This window comes from Erinaceus europaeus, chromosome 10 (genome assembly GCF_950295315.1).
Source record: "Erinaceus europaeus chromosome 10, mEriEur2.1, whole genome shotgun sequence".
NCBI lineage: Eukaryota > Metazoa > Chordata > Mammalia > Eulipotyphla > Erinaceidae > Erinaceus > Erinaceus europaeus.
Window position 1 is genome coordinate 80,458,963 of NC_080171.1, and position 24,324 is coordinate 80,483,286.

The 24,324-nt window shown below is 40.6% G+C and overlaps 1 long non-coding RNA gene across 1 annotated transcript in view; it reads left to right on the top strand.

Annotated features, from left to right (window-relative positions):
- The window catches only part of LOC132540903 (uncharacterized), a 66,501-nt gene that overhangs the window by 19,945 nt on the left and 22,232 nt on the right, over positions 1–24,324 (top strand). The window contains exons 2-3 of the long non-coding RNA XR_009552074.1: positions 11,494–11,576; positions 20,568–20,626. This is a non-coding gene — a long non-coding RNA (uncharacterized LOC132540903). The remainder of the gene's footprint in view (positions 1–11,493; positions 11,577–20,567; positions 20,627–24,324) is intronic.

Consider the following 24,324-nt stretch of genomic DNA (forward strand, 5'->3'; position numbering starts at 1 on the left):
TTCTTATTGTTGCCATTGCTGTTGTGGTTGTTAGATAGGCCAGAGAGAAATGGAGAAAGGAGGGGAAGACAGAGAGGGGGAGAGAAAGATAGTCACCTGCAGACCTGCTTCACCACTTGAGCAGTGACCACACTGCAGGTGAGGATCTGGAGGCTGGAACCGGGATCCTTACTCTGGTCCTTGCACTTTGCCATGTGCGCTTAACCTGCTGTGCTACCACCCACCCCTCCATGTGTCTTATTCTTCCATGCAGCTCCTGAGACAGACACGAGTGCTCATGTGTGTGCAGCACAACCAGGAATTTTCTCTTTAGTTTTTTTTTTTTTTTTTTCCTCCAGGGTTACTGATGAGGCTCCTTGCCTGCACTATGAATTCACTGCCCCTAGAGGCCTTTTTTTTTTTTTAATTTTCCTTTCCTTTTTTTTTTAAAGATTTTGTTTATTTATGAGAAAGATAGAAGGAGAGAGAAAGAACCAGATGTCACTCTGGCCCATGTGCTGCCAGGGATCGAACATGGGACCTCATGCTTGAGAGTCTAAAGTTTTACCACTGCACCACCTGGACCACCCTAAGCCTTTTTTCTTTTTTCTTTTTTTTTTGGGGGGGGGCAGTTAATGTTTTACAGTCGACAGTAAATATAATAGTTTGTACATACACCAGTTTCCCACATAACAATACAACTCCCACTTTAATCTACCACCCACCACTATGCTCCCACTTCCTTATGCAGGAATAGTACACAAGTTGTACCTAGGTCACATAGTGAAAATACATAGACATGGATTCCAGTTAGAGAACTTAACTTTATGGAGAGCCTGGCCAGGTCAGCACCACCTTGGTGCCTTCTCAGTAAGGAATAAAGCAAACACCTTTGATCAAACAATGGAACAGATTTTATGAAAAATGGGCTGCTCGATTTGTTTAAGGCCCCTAGAAACATAACAAGCATGAACTTTCTATAAAACACAGCTTCTGATGCATAGGAGCAAGAGGATGGCATAAACATAACAGGTAGAATATTAATCTTCATCAATAGGACATCTGCCTAGCACACAGATACAGGAATAACAAAAGACAAGAAACTGTGATGTGATCTCTAGGGAGAAAAGTGCCCCTGGAATGTAAATGTTTCACAAAGCAGGAGGTGTTCCCTATCTGTGCTGTTCTTACTTGGTGATTTTTGTATTAATAACCAAAGCCTTGATGATTTTTGTATTAGTGACCAAAGCCTTGGTGATTTTTGTATTAGTGACCAAAGCCTTGGTGATTTTTGTTTTAGAAATCTATACCTTGGTGATTTTTGTTTTAATGATATAAGCCTTCTGAGTCTATAAAAATAAAGTTCTGCTTGAGTATGGCAGAGATGTCTACTTGAGCTTGATTCAGCATCAACTCACTTGTCTCTCGTTCTTCCTCATTCCGCGCCAACACCCCTCATCTTTCGGAATACCCTAATAACCTGCTGGGGCTGCCCCCCCCCCCCCGCCCCGGGCAAAGGTGTGACAAACTGTCTCTCAAGCACTAACATTCAGTCTCAGGCCTTCATGCAGTAGAACATGGGAATGCTCCAGAACACACTCTGGCAGATCTGCCCTGATATTTGCTGAACCCACAGCAAGAATAAACATACCTTTTATTTAAAAAGGTGTAAAAAAAAAAAAAAGAGCTCTATCTTTTATACATCTGAATATTGTCAGGCTATTAAACATGACTAAATGTAATTATTGCACTTGTCTGAGTGGTTTATTTATTTATTTATTTAAGAAAGGAGACACTGACAAAAGCATAGGATAGGAGGGGTACAACTCCATACAGTTCCTACCACCCGATCTCCATATCCCATCCTCCCCCATGATAGCTTTCCCATTCTCTATCCCTCTGGGAGTATGGACCCAGGGTCGTTGTGGATTGCAGAAGGTGGAATGTCTGGCTTCTGTAATTGCTTCCCCGCTGAATATGGACGTTGACTGGTCGATCCATACTCCCAGCCTGCCTCTCTCTATCCCTAGTAGGGTGGGTCTCTGGGGAAGCAGAGCTCCAGGACACATTGGTGGGGTCTTCAGTCCAGGGGAGCCTGGTTGGCATCATGCTGGCATCTGGAACCTGGTGGCTGAAAAGAGAATTAACATACAAAGCCAAACAAATTGTTGAACAATTATGGTCTTAAAGGCTGGAATAGTGCAGATGAAGCGTTGGGGGGTACTCACTGCAGACTATTGTGTACTTCTGCTTTATGGTATACATTTTGCCCTAGTTTATGGATACGTGTGAACATATGCTCTATCTCAGGGGACCTGGTCTATATCTAGGTTTTGGGACTTTGTTAGGAAGTGAAACACCTGGAATGGGATTAGAGAATACTATGAAAAGAAAGGTCTCACCTGAGTAATGAAGCTGAAGGGTTGTCATTCCACACCTGAAGTCTCTGGACACAGTATGAAGTGAAGCATGCTGGGGTGGCACTCAATGCGTTAATTAGGTTGCGAACGGCGGGTGCAATATTATTTGATATGCATTGAAAGAAGCTTGCAGGAAAGTGGGCCCCACCCTAAGGTTCCAGGACTGGGGGAAATATAGGCTCTATAGTGGAAATGTGAGGTTCCTGGATAGTTATTGTTATCATCACATTATTTGGTAATTGGGTTAACTTTGAAAAGTCCCTTTGTTAGGGTTTGCTGTATACTACTCAGTATCTTGTATATAGCTGTACTACAAGTTGCTTGTGGTCTACCTGGTCTGGGCTTTTGAAAGAGTCCACATATCAAAGACTCAGCCTATGTATTAAAAAGACTCAGTCTGTGTTTTAAAAAGTTCAAAACATATAATCAATTTCTCCCCCTTTCATATTAATTAAATAGTGATTTATATGACTACACTTTAATAGGAGTGTACATAAACACCATTCCCACCACCAAAAGACTATGTCCCCTTCCACCCACCAACCCCCTCCCCCCTGTCACCCCAGGAAGCTGAATGTCCACCCTTCCCCTCACCTTACTTTGGTGCCTTTGTCTGAGTGTTCTTTTGAGAAGCCAGTGATGTCCAGATGAGTAATGAAATAAATTTATACATAATTTACAAGAAGCTATGTATGTATTCCAAAAAACTTTTGTGGTTTTCATTTCAGAAAAATTTTGCTGGTACAGTAAAGAGTCACATTATTTGTATCCTATAGGCAGTAATCACTTAAAGCAAAGGTTGACAAAATTTTCTGTGAAGGACTAGATGGTATAAATTTTAGGTTTTATTGGTGATTTGGTTTCTGTGAAAACTGTCATACTAACATGAAAGCAGTGTAGGCAAAATATAAATGATGAGCAACATAGATATGTTCCAGTAAGACTTTAAAAAATTTTAATTAATTTTATTTATTTATTTATTTATCCATTCACAGGGGCTCGGTGCCTGCACTACAAATCCACTATTCCTGGCAGCCACATTTTTTTTCTATTGTTGTTGGATAGGACAGATAAAAATTGATAACTGCAGGGGCCAGGTGGTGGCACACCTGGTTGAGCGCACATGTTACAGTGCCCAAGGACCCAGGTTTGATTCCCTGGCCCCCACCTGCAGAGGGAAAGCTTCACAAATGGTGAAACAGTGCTGTGGTGTCTCTCTGTCTCTTTCCCTCTCTAGCACTCCCTTCCCCCTCAATTTCTAACTGTCTCTATCCAACAAATAAATAAAGATTTTTAAAAAATTTGGTAACTGCAGACCTGCTTCGCCACTTGCAAAGCGACCCCCTGTAGGTGGGTGAACCAGATTCCTTGCGTTTCACATTATGTGCGCTACTGCCGACCCCTCTAATTTTTTATTTCTTAGGATTATCGGTGTTGCTTGGTGCCTGCACTATGAATCCATTGCTCCAAGTGACCATTTTTTAAATTTTCTTTCTTTCTTTCTTTCTTTCTTTCTTTCTTTCTTTCTTTCTTTCTTTCTTTCTTTCTTTCAGATACTTATTATTGGATAAGACAGAGAGAAACTAAGAGGGAAGGGGGAGAGAGAGGGAGAGAGACAGAGAGACACCTTCAGCCCTGTTTCACTTCTCTTGAAACTTTCCCCCTGCAGGTGGAGGCCAGGGACTTGAACCTGGGTCCTTGTGCATGATAATACGCGCACTTATCCTGGTGCGCCACCACTTGGCCCTTTCCTTTTTCTTTGTATTTTTATTTGAAAGGACAGAGAGAAACAGATAGGGGAAGGGAGATAGAGGGGATGAGAGGAAGACAGACACCTGGAGACCTGCTTCACCACTAATAGAATGTTCACTCTGCAGTTAGGGAGTGGGGGCTTGAACCTGAGTCCTCATGCATGGTGATCAGTACGCTTAATCAGGTATGCCACTGCACCCTTCCCCCCATATGACTTTATTCACAAAACAAAAACAGGTGGCAGACCATATGTAATTCTGCAGGATTAAAAATAAAATATAGTTATGTTTACATGGTACAACATTTAAATATATTTCATTAAAAACTAAATCCAAATGAAATATTCTGAGACTCAGAGATACTTCATCAAGTAGAGTTGATGATTACTATGCATATACAGCCATGGTTTTGAGTCTCAGTATCAGATGGGAGTATCATGCATGGCAATTGGGAGCTCTATAGATGGTGGAGCAATGTTGTAGTATCTCTCTCTTAGAGGAAAAAAAAAAAAGAATAGGAAATTGGGCTAGAGAAACTGCTTTGGGGAGTGGGTAGGGGGTTGGAATGGGTGGTGACGCACCAGGTTAAGTGCACATAATATGAAGTGCAAGAACCAGTAAAAAGATTCTGGTTGGAGCCAAGGATCCCCACGGGGGGGGGGGGGGGGAGGCAGGGCGGCATCACTTCACAATCAGTGAAGCTCCTGCTATTTATCTTCTTCCCTCTCAATTTCTTTCTATCCTATTCAAAAAATTTTTTAAATGAAAGATTACCTGGGACTAAAACAAGACAGAACTAAAACTACCTTGGGAACCCACCAAATCACTGGTGAGTACAAACACATGTGACTCATGGACAGAAAGGAGCCTAAGGAGACATTCCTGGGGCTAAAGCCCATATCTATTCCCAAGCGACTGATAACAGTCCGGCAATTTGCTAGCTGAGGCACATCTCCAGTCTGTTTTGCCAATGAAAAGAATGCTGAGGGGAGAAGAGGACTCCCCTAAGGCTCACCAAATCCAACTGTGAGTCCCATTGCTACTTCCCCTTGGAAGCTGGAGCAGAAGCCAGAAGTTCCCGTGCTGACTTTGAGGAGGGGCGAGAACTGGCAGGGAAATTCAGGAGAAGATCTACAACCCAGTGAACTATAGGTGGGGTCGTATAGTGGGAGCCTTTCCACATTGTTCTCCTGATGAATTTGAGGACAGGTTGAATAACTGCCACAGAACCCACAGAGTATAAATGGGATTTGGTTGGAAACTCAAAGGGCCAAATAGTGCTACCAGCTTAGTTCTGATTGTTGGCAGTACAGCTGAATTGAGCCTGGGGCTTTGGATCCTCTATGTGTGGGAGTCTCTTTGCATAAGCACTGTACTAGCTGTCTCCCACCCTGATTTATCTCTTGGTCAGGAGTGAGTAATTAAGCTAAAAAAGCCATCTTATACTTAAAAAGCCCTCAGGCTTCCAGAGCCTACACAGAAGAAAAAGAAAAAAAGGAGGCTTTAACAGCCACTGTGCTTCAACTCAGGGATTGAGGTAACATTGAAACAACTGTTAATTTCCACAACAATGAGCTTTTTTTCTTTTTTAATTAATTTTGCCTCCAGGGTTATTGCTGGGTCTTGGTGCCTGCACTACAAATCCACTGCTACTGGAGCCCATTTTTTCACTTTTTTTGTCCTTGTCTATTGTTGTTGTTGTTAATATTATTGTTGTCATTGTTGTTGAATAGGACAGAGAGAAAAGGAGAGAGGAGGGGAAACAGAGAGGGGGAGAGAAAGACACCTGCAGACCTGCTTCACTACCTGTGAAATGACTCCCCTGCAGGTGGGGAGCCAGGGGCTCGAACTGAGTTCCTTATGAAGGTCCTTGTGCTTTGTGCCACGTGTACTTAACTCGCTGTGCTACCGCCCAGCCCCCAACTGTGAGCTTTTTAAGTACATTACTTAGACACAAGTCAATCCAGGCAACAGTGATCAGTAGATTGGAAAGTACAGAGAGAGGTACCTCAAAACACACTATATACAACAGATAAATCAAGAAGAAACATTGGAGAAGTGAACCAGAACAAAAGCTCAGCTAAAAAGCCCCCAAAGATAGAAGCACAGGAGAATGAGGTCAACATCCAGAGGCTAATTAATGAATGAGTCACAGAAGTGAGGAAAGGGTTTGAAAGTAAAGTCATCAGAAATGGGGAAACAACAAATGAGACTATGAAAGAAAACACTATCTCAAGGTAATTAGAGAGCTGAAAGCTGAAATAGCTGAGTTAAGAGCACAACTAGCTGAACAAGCTAATACAGTATCAGAACAGAGTAAGAAAATAACTGAGCTACAGAAAACAACAGTGGAGAGAGAGAATAGAATAAATGAAGCAGAAAACAGAATTAGTAAGAATGAGGACAAATTAGAGAAAACTAAGAAGTAAGAGATCTCAAAAAGAGACTAAAAGATACTGAAAACAACAACAGAAAAATATGGGATAACTTCAAAAGAAGGAATATACACATTATTGGCTTACCAGAGGAAGAAGGAGAGGGAGGGGAAGAAAGCATCCTACAGTACATAATAACTGAGAACTTTTCCAGTCTAACACAACATAAAAGACTAGAAAGGTTCAAGAAGCTCAGAGGATCCCAAAGAGAATTATCCCAGACTTAAAGACACCAAGACACATCATATTTAGAATGGAAAGGAATAAGGATAAAGAAAGGATCCTGAAGGCTATAAGAGAAAAACAAAGAGTCACCTACAGAGGAAAACCACTAAGATTAGCAGCAGATTTTTACACACACACACACACACACACACACACACACACACACACACACACACACACACACACACTACAGGCCAGAAGAGAATGGAAAGATATCTATGAAGTGCTCAATGAGAAAGGCTTTCAACCAAGACTACTGTATCCTGCTAGACTGTCATTCAAACTAGATGGGGGCATCAAAACTTTCTCAGACAAGCAACAGTTGAAAGAATCAACTATCACCGAGCCTGCCCTGAAAGAAGTTCTGAAAGGTCTCCTATAAACAGTCAGACCATCATAAATAAGACATATATCAGAACACTCTAAAAATCTATAAGAATGGCATTAAAATATCTTCAATATTTGATATCAATAAATGTCAATGGCCTGAATTCACCTATTAAGAGGCACAGAGTAGGAAGATGGATCAGAAAATAAAACCCAACAATATGCTGTCTACAGGAAACCCACCTAGCTCAACAAGACAAACACAGACTCAAAGTGAAAGGATGGAAAACTTATCATATAAGCCAATGGCCCACAAAAAAGGGCAGGAACAGCTATTCTCATATCTGACACTATAGACTTTAAAATAAATAAAATTTAAAGTAATAGGGATGGATATTACTTAATGCTTAGAGGATCAGTCAATCCAGAGGACTGAACAATTATTAACATTTGTGCACCCAATGAGAAGCCATTTACTGAAAGAGCTACAGCAATATATTAACAACAACACAGTAATAGTAGGGGACTTCAACACCTCACTCTCTCAACTTGACAGATCATCCAGGCAGAAAATCAATAAAGACATGAGGGAGCTAAATGAGGAGATAGATAAACTGGAACTATTGGACATTTTCAGAGTCATTCACCCCAGGAAACTGGAATCTACTTTCTATTCTAATCCACATGGGTCATTCTCAAGAAAAGACCATATCTTAGGCTACAAAGACATCATCAGCAAATTCAAGAGCATTGCAGTCATCCCAAGCACCTTCTAAGACCACAGTGGAATTAAACTAACAGTGAACAATAAATAAAAAAATAAGTACAAGTCCCAAAATGTGGCAAAACTCAAGTACACTACTTAACAACTACTAGGTCAAAGTGGAAATAAATGAAGAAGTCAAAATGTTTCAAGAATTCAATGAAAATGAAGACATAAGCTATCAAAATATTTGGGACACAGCAAAGGCAGTACTGAGAGGGAACTTCATAGCTATACAAGCACACATTAGGACACAAGAAAAAGCTCAAATAAGCAACCTGATTGCACACCTTAAAGACTTAGAAGAAGAATAACAAAGGAAACCTAAAGCAACCAGAAGGACTGAAATAAGTTAGGGCAGAAATAAATACCATTGAAAATAAGAAAATCATACAAAAATCAATGAAAGTAAATGTTGGTTCTTTGAAAAAGTAAACAAAAGCTACAAACCTTTAGCCAGACTCACAAAACATAAAGGGAGAAGATCCAAATAAATTAGACTGTAAATGAAAGAGGAGATATCACAACAGAAGTAGAACATATCATGTGAGGTTTCTATGAACAACTTCATGCCACCAAGCTGGAGAACCTGGAAGAAATGGATGAGTTCCTAGATATCTACAAACTTCCAAAATTAAATAAAGAGAAACTAGAAAATATGAACAGGCCAATCACAGTAAAAAACACTGAAACAGTTATCAAGAGCCTTCTTCCCAATAATAAAAGTTCTGGACCAGATGGTTTTACTAATGAATTCTACAAAATCTTCAATGTTTACTTTTAATACTCTTCCAAAAGAGTGAAGCATTTCCCCTTAGATCAGGCACTAGATAGGGCTGCCTAATATCACCATTACTATTTAACATAGTGTTGGAAGTTCTTGCTGTAGCAATCAGACAGCAAGGAATTAAAGGGATACAGATGGGAAGGAAGAAGTCAAGCTCTCCCTTTTTGCAGACAACATGATAGTAGACATAGAAAACCCTAAAGAATCCAGCAATAAGCTTGTGGGAAACATCAGGCAATACAGTAAAAGTGTCAAGCTACAAAATTAACATACAAAAGTTAGTGGCATTCCTCTACGCAAACACTGTTAGAAGATGAAATCCAGAAATCAATTCCTTTTACTATAGCAGCAATAAAACAATTCCTTTTACTATAGCAGCAATAAAACAATAAAATATCTAGGAATAAACCTAGCCCGTTTCCTACTTGTAGAGGAAAAGCTTTCCGAGTGGTGAAGCAGTGTTGCTCTCTTTCTCTCTCCCTATCTCCCCTTACCCTCTTGATTTCTGGCTGCCTCCAATAAATAAAGATAACCTCAAAAAAAATTTTTTTTTCCTCCAGGATTATTGCTGGGGCTCGGTGCGGGCACCATGAATCCACTGCTCCTGGGGGTCTTTTTATCCCCCCCTTTTGTTGCTCTTGTTCTGGTTATTGTTGTTGGTGTTCGTTGTTGGATAGTACAGAGAGAAATGGAGAGAGAAGGGGAAGACAGAGAGGAGGAGAGAAAGACACCTGCAGACCTGCTTTACCGCCTGTGAAGCAACTCCCCTGCAGGTGGGGATCCTTCTACCTACCGGTCATTGCGCTTTGTGCCACGTGCGCTTAACCTTCTGCGCTACCTACGGCCTGACCCCCAACTTCAAAAAATTTTAAACTAATTTTTCAAAAGATATTTACTAGAAGTTGAGAAACAAGAACAGAAATGCAAAGCAGAATTTAACTTAGTTTGGAGTATTGATCCAAAATAAAACACTCTGCGGAGGTGTGTGTGGGGGTAGATTTTCAGCTCTACTGTAGGGGGGTGGGGATGGGGGCACAGACTTTTGGTCGCAGAAATGTTGTTAACATATAGTCCTATTAACTTATAATCTTATGATCACTATTTAATCAATATGAGAGGAGAAAAACAGATTGAATGTCTCAAGCTTTATAATGCATAGACTTCAGTTTTGAGTATAAACTTCTACTTACACCTAGACACTCTCTTCACCTACTTCTCATTTCAATTCCCTCAATCACTCTAACAAGGGCAAGATACCAGGATACACCTAAAATAGACTTCCTAGCTTCTTCCAACATGAAGATCCCAAATTTCATCTACTATATTCTTACATTTAGGTTCTTGATTATTATACAATTTGTTCTGCTTTACATCTTAATGCTTTTCTGACACCAAGTTACAGATGCTACCATGACACCAACCTGACCTCACCAATGTGTCCTGGAACTTTACCTCTCCAGAGCCCTACCCCACTAGGGAAAGATTAAAACAGACGGGAGGCATGAATTGACCTGTCGACACCTGTGTCCAGCAGAGAAGCAATTACAGAAGGCAGACCTCCCACCTTCTACGCCCCATCTTTGGTTCATACTCCCAGAGGGATAAAGAATAGGGAATTGGGGCCAGGTGGTGGTGCACCTAGTTGAGCACACATTACTGTGCGCAAGGACCTGGGTTGGAACCCCCGGCCCCCACCTGGAGGGGGAAAGCTTCACAAGTGGTGAAGCAGGTCTGCAAGTGTCCCTCTGTCTCTCTCCCTATCATCCCCTTCTCTCTAGATTTCTGGCTGTTTCTATCCAAATAATAAATAAAGATAATTTAAAAGAAAAAGAACAGGGAATCTTTCTTTATAAATATTTATTTCCTTTTGTTGCCCTTGATTTTTTATTGTTGTTATTGATGTCGTCATTATTAGATAGGACAGAGAGAAATGGAGAGAGGAGGGGAAGACAAGAGAAGGGGAGAGAGAAAGACAAATACCTGCAGACCTGCTTCACCGCTTGTGAAGCGACTCCCCTGCAGGTGGGGTGCCAGGGGCTCCAACCGGGATCCTTCAGCTGGTCCTTGCACTTTGTGCCACGTGCGCTTAACCCGCTGTGCTTCCTCCTGACTCCCTAAATAAGGAATCTTCTAATGGAGGGAATTTGATGTGGAACTCTGGTGGTAGAAATTGTATGGAATTGTGCTTCTCTTATCTCACTCACAATCTTGTCATTCATTAGATCACTAATAAAAAGCAAAGAAAAAAGATATTGGTTTACAATTACTCTAATTGTAACTGACATTGTTTTGCCACAAGTCATACACTTGATCTCTATTAGTATACAACTTGGCTGTAGTGAGAACAAGAATTTAAGGAGGGGGTCGGGCGGTGGCTCAGTGGGTTAAGCGCACGTGTCGCAAAGCTCAAGGACCGGCTTAAGGATCCCGGTTCCAGCCCCCGCTCCCCACCTGCAGGGGAATCGCTTCACAGGCAGTGAAGCAGGTCTGCAGGTGTCTGTCTTTCTCTCCCCCTCTCTGTCTTCTCCTCCTCTCTCCATTTCTCTCTGTCCTATCCAACAACAAACAACATCAACAATGGTAATAATAATAACCACAACCAGGCTACAACAACAAGGGCAACAAAAGGGGGAAAAAATGGCCTCCAGGAGCCGTGGATTCATGGTGCAGTCACCAAGCCCAGCAATAACCCTGGAGGGAAAAAAAAAGAATTTAAAGAAAGATATAGGGCATATACCAAAATAATTATAACCACTAGAAGTTCACAGCATATCTCTATAACAGGTATTTCTTTTTCTTTTTGCAGGTGGGAAAGGGAGCCTGAACATGGGTCCTTGAGCATGGCAATGTGTGTGCTTTGCCAGGTGCACCACCACCTAGCTCCTGCAGGTAGTTTTCTAAGCACTTTACATATGCTAACTCATTTCCTATTTTTTCATATTTACAACCCTTCAGTAGTGGCTACTATTATCCTGATTTTACGGCAAGGAAACTCAGTGACAGAGAAGGCAATAAAAAGAGCTAGGCAGGGAGCTGGGCAGTAGTGCAGTGGGTAAGCACACATGGTGCAAAGCACAAGGGTGTAAGGATCATGGTTAGAGCTCCCAGCTCCCCACCTACAGGGCGGTCACTTTGCAAACAGTGAAGCAGGTCCGCAGGTGTCTATCTTTCTCTCCTCCTCTCTGTCTCCCTTTCTCTTTCTCCCTCCTCTTTCAATTTCTCTCTGTCCTATCCAACAACAACAGCTATGACAACAATAACAACTACAACAAGGGCAAGAAAATGGGAAAAACGGTCTCCAGGAGCAGTGGATTTGTAGTGCAGGCACTAAGCCCCAGCGATAACCCTGGAAAAAAAAAAAAGGGACTAGGCAGTGAGTGGTGCACCTGGATGAGTGCATATGTTACCATGTTTGCATAAGAATCCAGGTTCAAGCCCCTGGCCCCATCTACAGGGGAAAGCTTCATACATGGTAAAGTAGGGCAGCAAATGTCTCTCTCTCTCTGTCTCTCTATCTCCCTTTTCCTCTCAGTTTATTTCTGTCGCTATCAAAAAAAAGAATGAAAGAAAGAAAGAAAAGGAAAGAAAAGAAAAAAAGAAAGAAGGAAGGAAGGAAGGAAGGAAGAGAAAGTTGACCACTAGGAGTGGTGAAGTCACCATATAGACACTGAACCCTAGTAATATCCCTGGTGGCAGTAAAAAATAATAGTAAAATTATTTCCTCCTCCACTCCTCTTCAGGTGAACTGCAGTTTCTCAACTATTTTGAGAGACTGCTCACCAAATATCTATTTTTCCAACTCTCCCAGCCTTGAGCTAAACTAGGTTGGGCCTAGTAATTCTGGTGAGTGTACTGTGTGCAGGAGTGACTTGAAGCTCTGTTCAGAAAAGGCAACTATGAACTGGGGCACTGAAAAGTCACTGCTCTTTCCTTGCTGATGAGACTTTGTAGGCCATGTGTTTTAAATAATTTAGCTACAAGATGGGGATGGTTGTCTGACTTATATTTGCATTCATTGCTAGAAACTAAAATTTCTGTTGATCTGTCCCCACAGCATCCCCATGGCTCTCCTGACTAATACATCATTCAGGACCCTGGCCAGGCCCCTTCATCTTTTACTGTGCTTCTCTGGAGTCTTTAACCATACTTAATAAATGCCTGCTTAGTTATCTTTTTCCCTCCAACCATAGCACAAGGGGTTTTGTCTAATTTGACACAGGGACTGTAGAAGTTCACATAGTATTATTTTACAGTCAAGTTATCTTCATATGTGCTGAGGTCTCTCCAAGGACATTAGCTCTTTGGGTTTTATCTCTGTTATTGCTAAAATAAAGACTTGCCTCCCTTTAAATAGGTCTGTAAACTTAAGGAATTCAATTACATGAGACTCTGTCATTTGTATAGTGGCTGGTAATCAGAAGAGCAAGAGATTGTGGGTGTTGACATTCACCCTTACTCACAAATTAAAAGAGAAACATGACAAGACATTTCCACTGTGAGAGAAAAGGTCACTAGCATTCAGAGGCCATAATTACAAGGTTGTGTTTGCACTCTAATGAAAATTCACCTTGTCTGGAGCTGTCATTGCTTGTGATGCAGAAAGTCTGGGCCCACAGTCTACTTGAAAGAAAGAATTCATACTTCCCTAAATACTTACTACTTTTCTTTTTTTAATTTATTTATAAAAAAGAAACACTGACGAAAACCATAGGACAAGAGGGGTACAACTCCACACAATTCCCACCACCAGAACTCCATATCCCACCCCTCCCCTGATAGCTTTCTTCTGGAAGTATGGACCCAGGGTCATTATGGGGCGCAAAAGGTGGAAGGTCTGGCTTCTGTAATTGCTTCCCCGATGAACATGGGTATTGACAGGTCAATCCATACTCCCAGCCTGTCTCTCTCTTTCCCTGGTGGGGCAAGACTCTGAGGAAACAGGGTTCCAGGACAAAATGTTGGGGTCGTTTGCCCAGGGAAATCTGGTTGGCATCATCTTAGCATCTGAAACCTGGTGGCTGAAAACCAAGTTAATATATAAAGCAGAACAAATTGTTGACTAATCATGAACCTAATACTTTCTACTTCTATATCTGTGACTCACAACCAGGAGGTGGGGAGGGTATATAACAAATTTCAGAATGAGAAAACTAAAAGACTTTTATTATTTTTATAAACTCATCTACCTAACACCAAATAAAAGAATTGAGTGTGACACTTGAGGCTGATGCCATGTGGAGAATATGGCATGAGAAAGCCTTCAGAACAATCTAGAGAACCAAAGTGGTGCTAAATGCATATTTCCTAGCCAGAGTGTTAATTGTATTGCATCAGTGTGCCATTGGTGCTGCCATGCCTACTTGCAAACACAAAAATATCAAAGTGCTCTCTGTTCTAAAGGGGATGTAGGTTTTCTTTCAAGACTTAATTACTTTATTTTTTTAATTTTTAAAAAATATTTATTTTATTTTTTGTTGCCCTTGTTGTTTTATTGTTGTGGTTATTATTGTTGTTATTGATGTCATCATTGTTAGATAGGACAGAGAGAAATGGAAACAGGAGGGAAAGACAGAGAGGAGAGAAAGACAGACACCTGCAGGCCTGCTTCACCTCTTGTGAAGTGATCCCCCCCCACTGCCCCAACCCCCTCAGGTAGGGAGCCGGGGGCTCCAACCTTGATCCTTAAGCCATTTCTTGCACTTTGCACCACGTGCACTTAACCCGCTGTGCTACCAACCGCCTCCCCTATTTTATTTTTTAATATTTGTTATTGCCATCAGGATTATTGCTGGGTCTAGGTGCTAGCATTACAAACCTGTCGCTCCCAGAAACTATTTTTTCCATTTTATTTGTTAGGACTAAGAGAAATTGAGAGGGGAGGGGAAGGTAGAGGAAAGAGAGATACCTTCACCGCTTATGAAGCCCCTCACCCACCCCTGGCAAGTGGGGAGCAGGGGCTTGAACCTAGGTTCTTATGCATGTATTGTCATGTTTCTCTTTTAATTTGTGAGTAAGGGTGAATGTCAACACCCACAATCTCTTGCTCTTCTGATTACCAGCCACTATACAAATGACAGAGCCTCATGTAATTAAATTCCTTAAGTTTACAGACCTATTTAAAGGGAGGCAAGTCTTTATTTTAGCAATAACAGAGATAAAACCCAGAGAGCTAATGTCCTTGGAGAGACCTCAGCACATATGAAGATAACTTGACTGTAAAATACTATGTGAACTTCTACAGTTTATAATATGTACACTTAAGCAAGTACGCCATGTGAGATAGACACACCAGAGCAGCACCACTGCAGTACTGAGTTTAGAGCCTCAAGACATGCAGACCCTGCATTCTACCAGCTAAGTTGTTTCCTCAGTGACAGGTTTTTCATTTTAAATCAAATTCTGATTTCAAATTCCTAAGATGTGGCAAAGAGGAGCAAAGGAGTACGTTGGTAGTGGAAAAAGATTAAGAAGAGAATTCTATTTGCAAGTTTGCCTGTGAAAGGAAAGATGAGACATAGAAGGGAATACAAAGAAGCACTGGAGGTTTAACTTTACACCCTACTTTTACAGTAGAAGAGGCTTGAATGTGTTTATAAGTTTAGAAGAAAATTCCACAGAGCAGCTGGACTAGAAGAGGAAGAAGTGAATGGACAATAGACAGCGAGAGTGAATCATGAATAAAATGAGACCCTGTACAGGTAGCGGGGGATGAGACCTTGAACACAGGAGGGAAAAGTGGAAAGGGAGACACAGAATGGTATAGCTACAGTAGGTGTTGAAGTCCCTGGCAGCTTGCTGAGGACTTTAAGCCAATCAGGCAAATAGGGGGTAGGAAGAAAGAACCAGATTCATTTGCTTCTGTGTTTGAATATCAGAATATTGATGTCAAATCTGTACACATTTCTTCAACTTCATGCTGATGTCATAGAAAAAATATTCACCTGGCTAAAATTTAAAAATCGTTACTGTATTCAGAATTGAGGCAAACTTGTCCAAACTTTACAAAAAAGGCAAACTTGCAATTGAGTTTGTTTTGTTTGGGATGAGAACTGAAGCCCCAAAGATACTGAATCTGAATTATAAAGGCTCAAATACCAACTGTGTTTGTTCCTGTAGGCATTTATACAAAAAAAAAACAAACTATTTCTAGATTCTCAAAGTTGTTATTAAAATAAGTGCCTTCTCATCTTGATGCTCTCAAGGACAAGAATTTTGAGATTGGTTTCCAAGGAAAACAAATCCTAACCTCATCTAGTCCAGCTAAAGGATAAATTCAAGATAACTTTTCTTTGTGTAGGGAATTCCTTTACGAAACTCCAGGGGGAAACTCTTCCTCATAGTCTTTGCCAGAAAAAGCATTAAGAAGGATATAAGTAAAAAAAAAACAAGGGCAACAAAAGGGAATAAATAAAAATTTAAAAAGGATATAAGTGACGCGATTTTAAGTTTGTTGCATAAGAAAACATTTAGAAAAGCACACTGGATCAGGGAGTCGAGTGGTAGCGCAGCGGGTTAAGCGCACGTGGTGCAAAGCGCAAGAACCGGCAAAAGGATCCCAGTTCCAGCGCCCCCCCACCCCTCCACCCCCCCCCCACCCCTGCGCGCTCCTTCACAGGCGGTGAAGCAGGTCTGCAGGTGTCTTATCTTTCTCTCCCCCTCTCTGTCTTCCCCTCCTCTTTCCATTTCTCTCTGTCCTATCCAACAACGATGACAACAATAACAACAACAGCAATAACTACAACAATAAAACAACAAGGGCAACAAAAGGGAGTAAATAAATAAATATTAAAAAAAATAATAAAAAAAGAAAAGCACACTGGATATACAGATAAAGCAGTTCCCTGCTTACTGCAAAGAAGAGAACCAATTCTTTATGTCATTGTATCATCTTCCTCAGTTTGCAGATGTTTCTGCATCTCTGATGATGTGAAGCAAGCAGTGGCAAATTTGATGATTTATAGTTAGGAAATGTCCCTGGAGATAGCACAGTTGCTTACACAACAGACTTACTTACAAGCCTCAGCTTTGGATATCCCAGATCAAACCCTGGCACCATCATAAGTCAGAGATGAGCAGTGCTCTGGTGGTTTATTATAATTAATAATAAGAAGAATATTTTGTTGCTCTTCCAATCTGCATAATATGTAAGGTGGCATGCTCACTCATATTGATATCACACTGTTAAGATTTAAAAATAAGTTTTTTTTAAGATCAAAAGGCACTTGTCCTCAAAAACTTCCATTGCTGTGGCACACATATACTAAAATTAGAATGATATAGAGAAGATTAGCATATATATGTAAGGACATGAAGCCTTCTATATTTTGAGTAGGGGCACAGAAATTTGGTGTGGGAATGGTGTGAAGTTATTCCCCTATTATCTTACAATCTTGTAAGTAATTATTAAATCACACACACACACACACACACACACATATATATATATATGATGGGGTCCTGATTTCAATCCCCAGCATCACATAGAATGATGCTCTGGCTTTATTTCTCGTTTTCTCTCTAAATAAATAAATATTTTTTGAAAGTGCCATTTGCTTTGCTTTTTAATTTTTCCCCTTTTGTTGCCCTTGTTGTTTATCACTGTTGTTGTTATTGTTGTTGGAAAGGACAGAGAGAAATTGAGAGAGGAGGGGAAGACAGAGGGGGAGAGAAAGATAGACACCTACATACCCACTTGTGAAGTGACCCCCCCCCCCCACAGGTGGGGAGCCAGGGGCTTGAACCAAGATCCTTACACAGGTCCTTGTGCTTCAAGCCATGTGCGCTCAACCCGCTGTGCTACCATCTGGCCCCCCATTTGCTTTGCTTTTAATGATGGCATTCACATTATTATACATCATCTACTGACCCTAAAGGGAAGGCATGAGTTTGTAAGACTTTTAAGGGAGAACAAAGCATTGAGAAAAAATGCTAAGCAAGAAAAACACTAGTGAAATGAAGACATTAGTCGAGAGGCAAAGAAAAGTTGTCTGCAGAGGCTCCACTACACTAATAGCACCTGGTTTAATGTAAATTCCTGGCATGTCGAACCCACCCCTAAAGGTTGACTTTAGGATAAGCAGCACTTTAGCATGACCGCATTTTAGATATCAGACTTTGGGCAGGTTTTCTCTTGTCTACCTGACCCTTTTTATATCTGCTATCTGATGGACCTTTTATGGATTACATCATGTCAGAGTAGGAACATGGCAAGTCATGAAACTCCCTTCAGTTTTATTCTACTTTCCATCCTTTTCTGGATTTCTGAGACTAACACTTCTCTAAGGTAAACGTTAGGACCCATCCTTCTAGGACATCTTTGACTTCTTATAAATACCTCACTAAGACAGCTTTTGAAGCAGAGATAAACATCTTTCTTTCTACTGACTTTTCTGGCTTCATTCTTGTAACAGGATTACATCCTTGGAATCACAAGGAAATGGGTAAATAACTATTTACTGAAGAAGAATTCATAACTTCTAAAACATTTCCTTAATGTGGGGTGATGGTCAAACATATAATTCGAGAACCTAGGCTGGTAGGTGTTCAATAACAAAGGACTGGGAGTCGGGCGGTAGCGCAGCGGGTTAAGCACAGGTGGCGCAAAGCACAAGGACCAGCGTAAGGATCCCGGTTCGAGCCCCGGCTCCCCACCTGCAGGGGAGTCACTTCACAGGCGGTGAAGCAGGTCTGCAGGTGTCTGTCTTTCCTCCTCTCTGTCTTCCCCTCCTCTCTCCATTTCTCTCTGTTCTATCCAACAACGACAACATCAATAATAACTACAACAATAAAACAACAAGGGCAACAAAAGGGAATAAATAAAAATAAAATAAATTAAAAAAAAAATAACAAAGGACTGCTCAATAACATAATTTTTGGAAAAGATTTATCATAAATAGGTGCTATCTTAAGTACTTATAATAATTAACTTTTTCCATACAAAAACTCTGAAAAAGGTATTATCTTTCTAGAGAAGCAACCAAAGTACTAAATACTGTGTGTTCCATTTGTTGTCTTTTTTTGTTGTGGTTATTATTGTTGTTGTTGGATAGGACAGAGAGAAATTGAGAGAGGAGGGGAAGACAGAGAAGGCGAGAGAAAGACAGACCTGCTTCACTGCTTGTGAAGCGACTCCCCTGCAGGTGGGGAGCTGGGGGCTTGAACTGGGAACCTTACACTGGTCCTTGAGCTTTGTGCCACCTGTGCTTAAGCACCACTGCGCTAACGCCCGACTCCCCATTTGTTAAGTCTTAACCCCCAATGTGACTGTATTTGGAGATAAGGCCTTTAGAGAGTTAATTAAGGTTAAGCAAGATCACAATGATAGGGCCTAACGCAGTATGACTGGTGAAATTATAAGAGGAAGAAACACCAGGGAAGCAAGCACACAAAAACTACATAAGGACATAGGAAGATACTTGTTTGCTCAAACTTGCAAGATACAATAAATAAAAACTAACTCTAAGACTTAGTGGATATTGGACAGAATGGAACAGGATTGGGGAACAGGCAAGGGATCAATTTGATGTGATGGAACTGGAAATTTGGTAGTGGGTATGGAGTCTTATACACATATATAATGCAAAACTATATTCTTACCCATTTTATAGTATTGTCAAAACCAGGTTTGAATCAATTCATTAAACATTTTTTTAATATTTATTTTTTCCCTTTTGTTGCCCTTGTTGTTTTATTGTTGTAGTTATTGATGTCGTCATTGTTGGATAGGACAGAGAGAAATGGAGAGAGGAGGGGAAGACAGAGGGGGAGAGAAAGATAAGACACCTGCAGACCTGCTTCATGGTTTGTGAAGCGACTCCTCTGCAGGTGGGACGAGCCAGGGCTCGAACTGGGATCCTTATGGGAGTCCTTGTGCTTTGCGCCACGTGCGCTTAACTCGCTGTGCTACTGCCCCATTCCCCAATTCATTTTTTTTAAATAGTGGACAGGAGGTGATGCAAAACTTAAAATACAGAGGTCTCAAGTTCTTTCTTCAAAAAGATGTTTTGGCCTCTTGCTAAAAATAAATTAAAATATTTTAAAAATGTTATGGATGGGACAGGAGTCAGCATAGAGTTAAGCAACAGACTTATGCCTGAGGCTCTAAATTCCCAGTTTCAATTCCTTACACCACAATGTTCCAGAGCTGAGCAGTGTTCTCATCAAATTAATGATGATAGGACTGGGGAGACAGCATAATGATAATGATGATGCAAAAAAGCTTTCGTGCCTGAGACTCCAAAGTCCCCAGGTTCAATCCTTAGCACCACCATATGTCAGAGCAAAGAAATGCTCTGGCTAAAAAAAATAGTAGGTAGTAGAGAGATAACTCACCAGGAATCTCATCATAGAAGGTGCTATGGCAATGTTGTGAAGTCTCTCCTTTTCTCTCTCTCTGAATGAAAAAGTAACCCATAGCAGTGAAATCACACAAAAGAAGTTGAGGACCCAGCTCCGAAAATAAATAAATATATAAAAATTAAAACTACACTACAACAAGAAAACAACAAGGGCAACAAAAGGGAATAAATAAATAAAATAAATAATTAAAAAATTAAAACTACATGGAGAAACAGAGCTGCATGTATAACATGAATAAATCACTTTAAAAATGTTGGTAACTAAGAGCATATCATGAACTTAAACAGTGACACTTTTTACAGAAAATATAAAAAAACTGGGGGAAGAAAACTGGGGATGGTTCAACTGGTAGAGTGCACACTTTATCTTACACTTTCCTTACTTATCCAGGGCTTGGTGTTTGCATGGCTTTACAGTTCCTGGTGGTTTCTTTTTTGTTTTTGTTTTTTAGTGTTGGTGAGAGACAGAGAGGTATAGAAAAGAAACACCAGCAGTACTGCTCATTAAGCTTCTCCTGTGCAGGTGGGGACTAGGAACTTCAACCCAGGACTTTATGTATGATAACACGTGTGCTCTACGAGGTGAGCCACTATCCAATCTCACCATGTACTTTCAATTTCAAGAGTACCTGGAGTTTGTCGAGTCTTCCCCTCACCACATGGGAGGATCATGTAAGGAAAATTCTTCAATAGTATTGGGGTTTCTCCTGCTCTTTGTCTCTCACCCTATATTGCTAGAAAAAAGGACAAAAAATATGTGGGGAGTCCACCAGAAGTAGTAGAATCATTCAGGCAAAAGTAAATAAAAATTTAAGTATGATAGTGTTGGATGGACATTTGTAAATTAAAGAGTGATTCACCTAGTAGAGCCTGTGCCTTACTATGCATGTAGACCTTGCTCATGCCCTCATACCGTATGAACGAACGCACCATGGATTGGTGGGGGGCAGGAACTGGCCCTGGGAAGCTGGTTACTGTTTTCACATGAGGCCTGGAGTTCATCCACACACAACCCCTCTTTAGTTTTCAAGAACCAGAAGGAAGGTGGTGGTGGTGATGTTTAAATCATTCCAGCCTATGTTATTTTGTTATGGCACCTCTAGCAAACAAATAAACCAGGGAACTAAGAAATTGTCCAGGCTCACAGAGCTCTTTAAGTGATGGGAGCAAAAATTAGAACCTAGACGGCCTAGTTTCAGCAATCATGCTCTTGAATTTTTTTTTTTTTTTTTGCCTCCAGATTATCACTGGGGCTCAGTGGCTACACTACAAATCCACTGCTCCTGGAGGCCATTTTTCCATTGTGTTGCCTTTGTTATTATTTTTGCCGTTGCTGTTGTTGGATAGGCCAGAGAGAAATCAAGAGGGGGAAGGCAGAGTGGAGAGGAGGTGTTTTTGTATATTGAGGCAGGGCCCCCATTTCTTCTGTATTTGCCTAGCCTGTACACTATGTGGGAGTCATGATCAAAGAAATGTAATATATACATATGTGGAAGAATTTCATGGAACTCAGTTTATAGTATCATGAGAATCAATAGATTTAAGGGGGGGGAAATCAGTAGATTTTAGAAGGAAACTAGTTTATAGTTCCTTGTTCAATTACAATCATCTTTCAAAACCTTTGAAATGCAGAATAATACACAGATAAGTGATCAAATCCTAAGTGTACAAGATCAGTGAATTATCAAAAAGCAAACACTTCTGGATAACTGGTACAAAGATTAATAAAACTACACACCATGCCAGAAGGAAGGGAGGGGCACAGAAACCTTAGTGGTGGGTGTGGTGAGTTGTAAACACACATATGTAGGTGTGAAAACTACACCTCTGAAACGTTATAATTTTGTAAAGCAAAATTAAATTACTAATAATAGAAAATGATAGGGGCTGGGTGCCGGGATAGCCTGAGGGTACTTCTTCCCGAGCTAGTGCTCTCTGGGTTGGAGAGAACTCAACTGGAGCTGATCTAGGCTGCTGTGTGGGAGAGGGATCAGGAACTCGTGCTGCACCAACTTCCGCAGGAGATACACTCTGGAACTCTCGGAGCCGGAAAGCAATTTCCAAGTGTCTTTAATCAGAAGAGCAGCTGTTTTTATACTCTCCAAGTAGGGTGGAAACAGGATGTGATATAGAGAGGGTGGAGAGAAAAGTGACTGGTGAAAATCAGAGTGTGACAAAGAAGGGATCAGTGTGTGACAAGGAGGGGGTGGAGCAGGAGAGAATCCTATCATAGAACCACCAATGCCCTGGAGTGCTTTATGTAAAAGTGATTTATGTAAATAGACCAAAGCTTTGGATCAGTAAAATCCCTATATAGGCATATGGTTAAGCAGAAGCCAGGGGGAGATGGCAACTACCCAACAGCTGGGTAGTGATGACCAGGTTGAATACACGTTACAAGGTACAAGGATACTCATTCAAGTATCCAGTCCCCACCTACAGGGGGAAAGCTTTACAAGCAGTGAAACAACGCTCCAGGTGTCTTTCTCCCTCTGTCTTCCTCTGTCTATCCAATAAAAATTTTAAATCATATAGATAAGCACACACAACAGAAACCTCTTCTGACACCCTAAATTACCTTCTTCCCAAAGGTAATCACTATCCCATTTTTGAACCTGGTATAAAATAATTAGGTATTTGTTTGTGCATCATTTCCTTTGTTTAACATCCTAAGACCTTAAGATTCTATAGGGCTTTTTTGTGTGTGTTGATGTACATAACTATAAAATGAGATAGTGAAAACTAGAATGCAGACATATCTTTTTTATTAATGAGTATATCATTTCTATCAGAAATCTATTCTTGTCTTGTGCTGTAAAGTATACCTTGTCTACTATTCACATAATTAATACCATCTTTCATTTGGTTAAAGACAATTCTACTGTTACAATTTACCATTTATATTCTGCAAGGTCAAGGATTTAGATGATATTTCCTTAAGTTAGGACATGAAACAGGAATATAGATTTTATTTAACCTGAGAACAATTAATTTCAACAAACTACTGAGTTTTCTGTTACCCTGTCCAAGAACCTTTATTAATTTTTTATATTTAAAGAATATTATTTACTTTAGAGATAGAGAGGAGTCAAGAGCATAGGGGGAAGACATAGAAGGAGAGATACCCTCAGCATTACTTCACTGTTAGTGAAGCTTCTCCCCTGCAGGTAGGGGTTGGGAACTTGAACTCAAGTCTGTGTGTACTGTAGCATGTGCACTCAACCAGGTGTGCCACCACCTAGCCCATCCAATACAGAATAAACACAGAATTGAAAGAAAGTAGTTGGGGGAAGATAGTAGAATGATTATGCAAAAAGTCTCATGTCTGAGGTTCTGAAGTCCCTTGCACTAACATAAGCCAGAGCTGAACAGAATACTGGTAAAAAGGAAGGAGAAAGGGAGATATACAAATTTTCATGGAACATTAGACTCAGCTTTTCTTTGTCATACTATCTTTACACTAGCAGATGAGACTTGCATATCTAAAACTAAAGGCTTAAGAACAATGTAATTCCAACAACACTGTTAAGAGAATTTTACCAGTTTGTCATAATAATAACACTGACAAATTTCCACTGAAAGTTAAAATATGACAACAGGAAAACAAGCACTGATATAGTGACAATCACTCATGTTGTACATGAAGTAAGTTTAACACTTTTAATTATTCCTCCACTTAGCATTCTAGTTCAATTAAGAAATGTTGGGCATTTGAAATTGGAAAGTTTGTTTGACCATGTCCTCATATTTATTCAAATAATAGTGTATATCTTAGAAAGAGCTCAAACTATTTGACTAGTAAAAATTAAGCTGGATTTCTATTAGGTCACTCATTTCTAAAAGGCAAGTCACCATATCCAAAATCTTCTTTCCCAGCAACTAGTTCAAGAGCTGGTATAATCAATCAGTAGTGAGTTGTTTTTTTTTTTTTTTTTTTACTTTTAAAAAAAAATATTTATTTTTTATTTATTTATTCCCTTTTGTTGCCCTTGTTGTTTTATTGTTGTTGTTGGATAGGACAGAGAAATGGAGAGAGGAGGGGAAGACAGAGAGGAGGAGAGAAAGATAGACACCTGCAGACCTGCTTCACCGCCTGTGAAGTGACTCCCCTGCAGGTGGGGAGCCGGGGTTCGAACCGGGATCCTTGTGCCGGTCCTTGTGCTTTGTGCCACCTGCGCTTAACCCGCTGCGCTACAGCCCGACTCCCCAGTAGTGAGTTGTTCAAGCAGTCTCATGAGCTGAATTGTGTCTGTCCCCACTCCCATATATATTAAACAAAC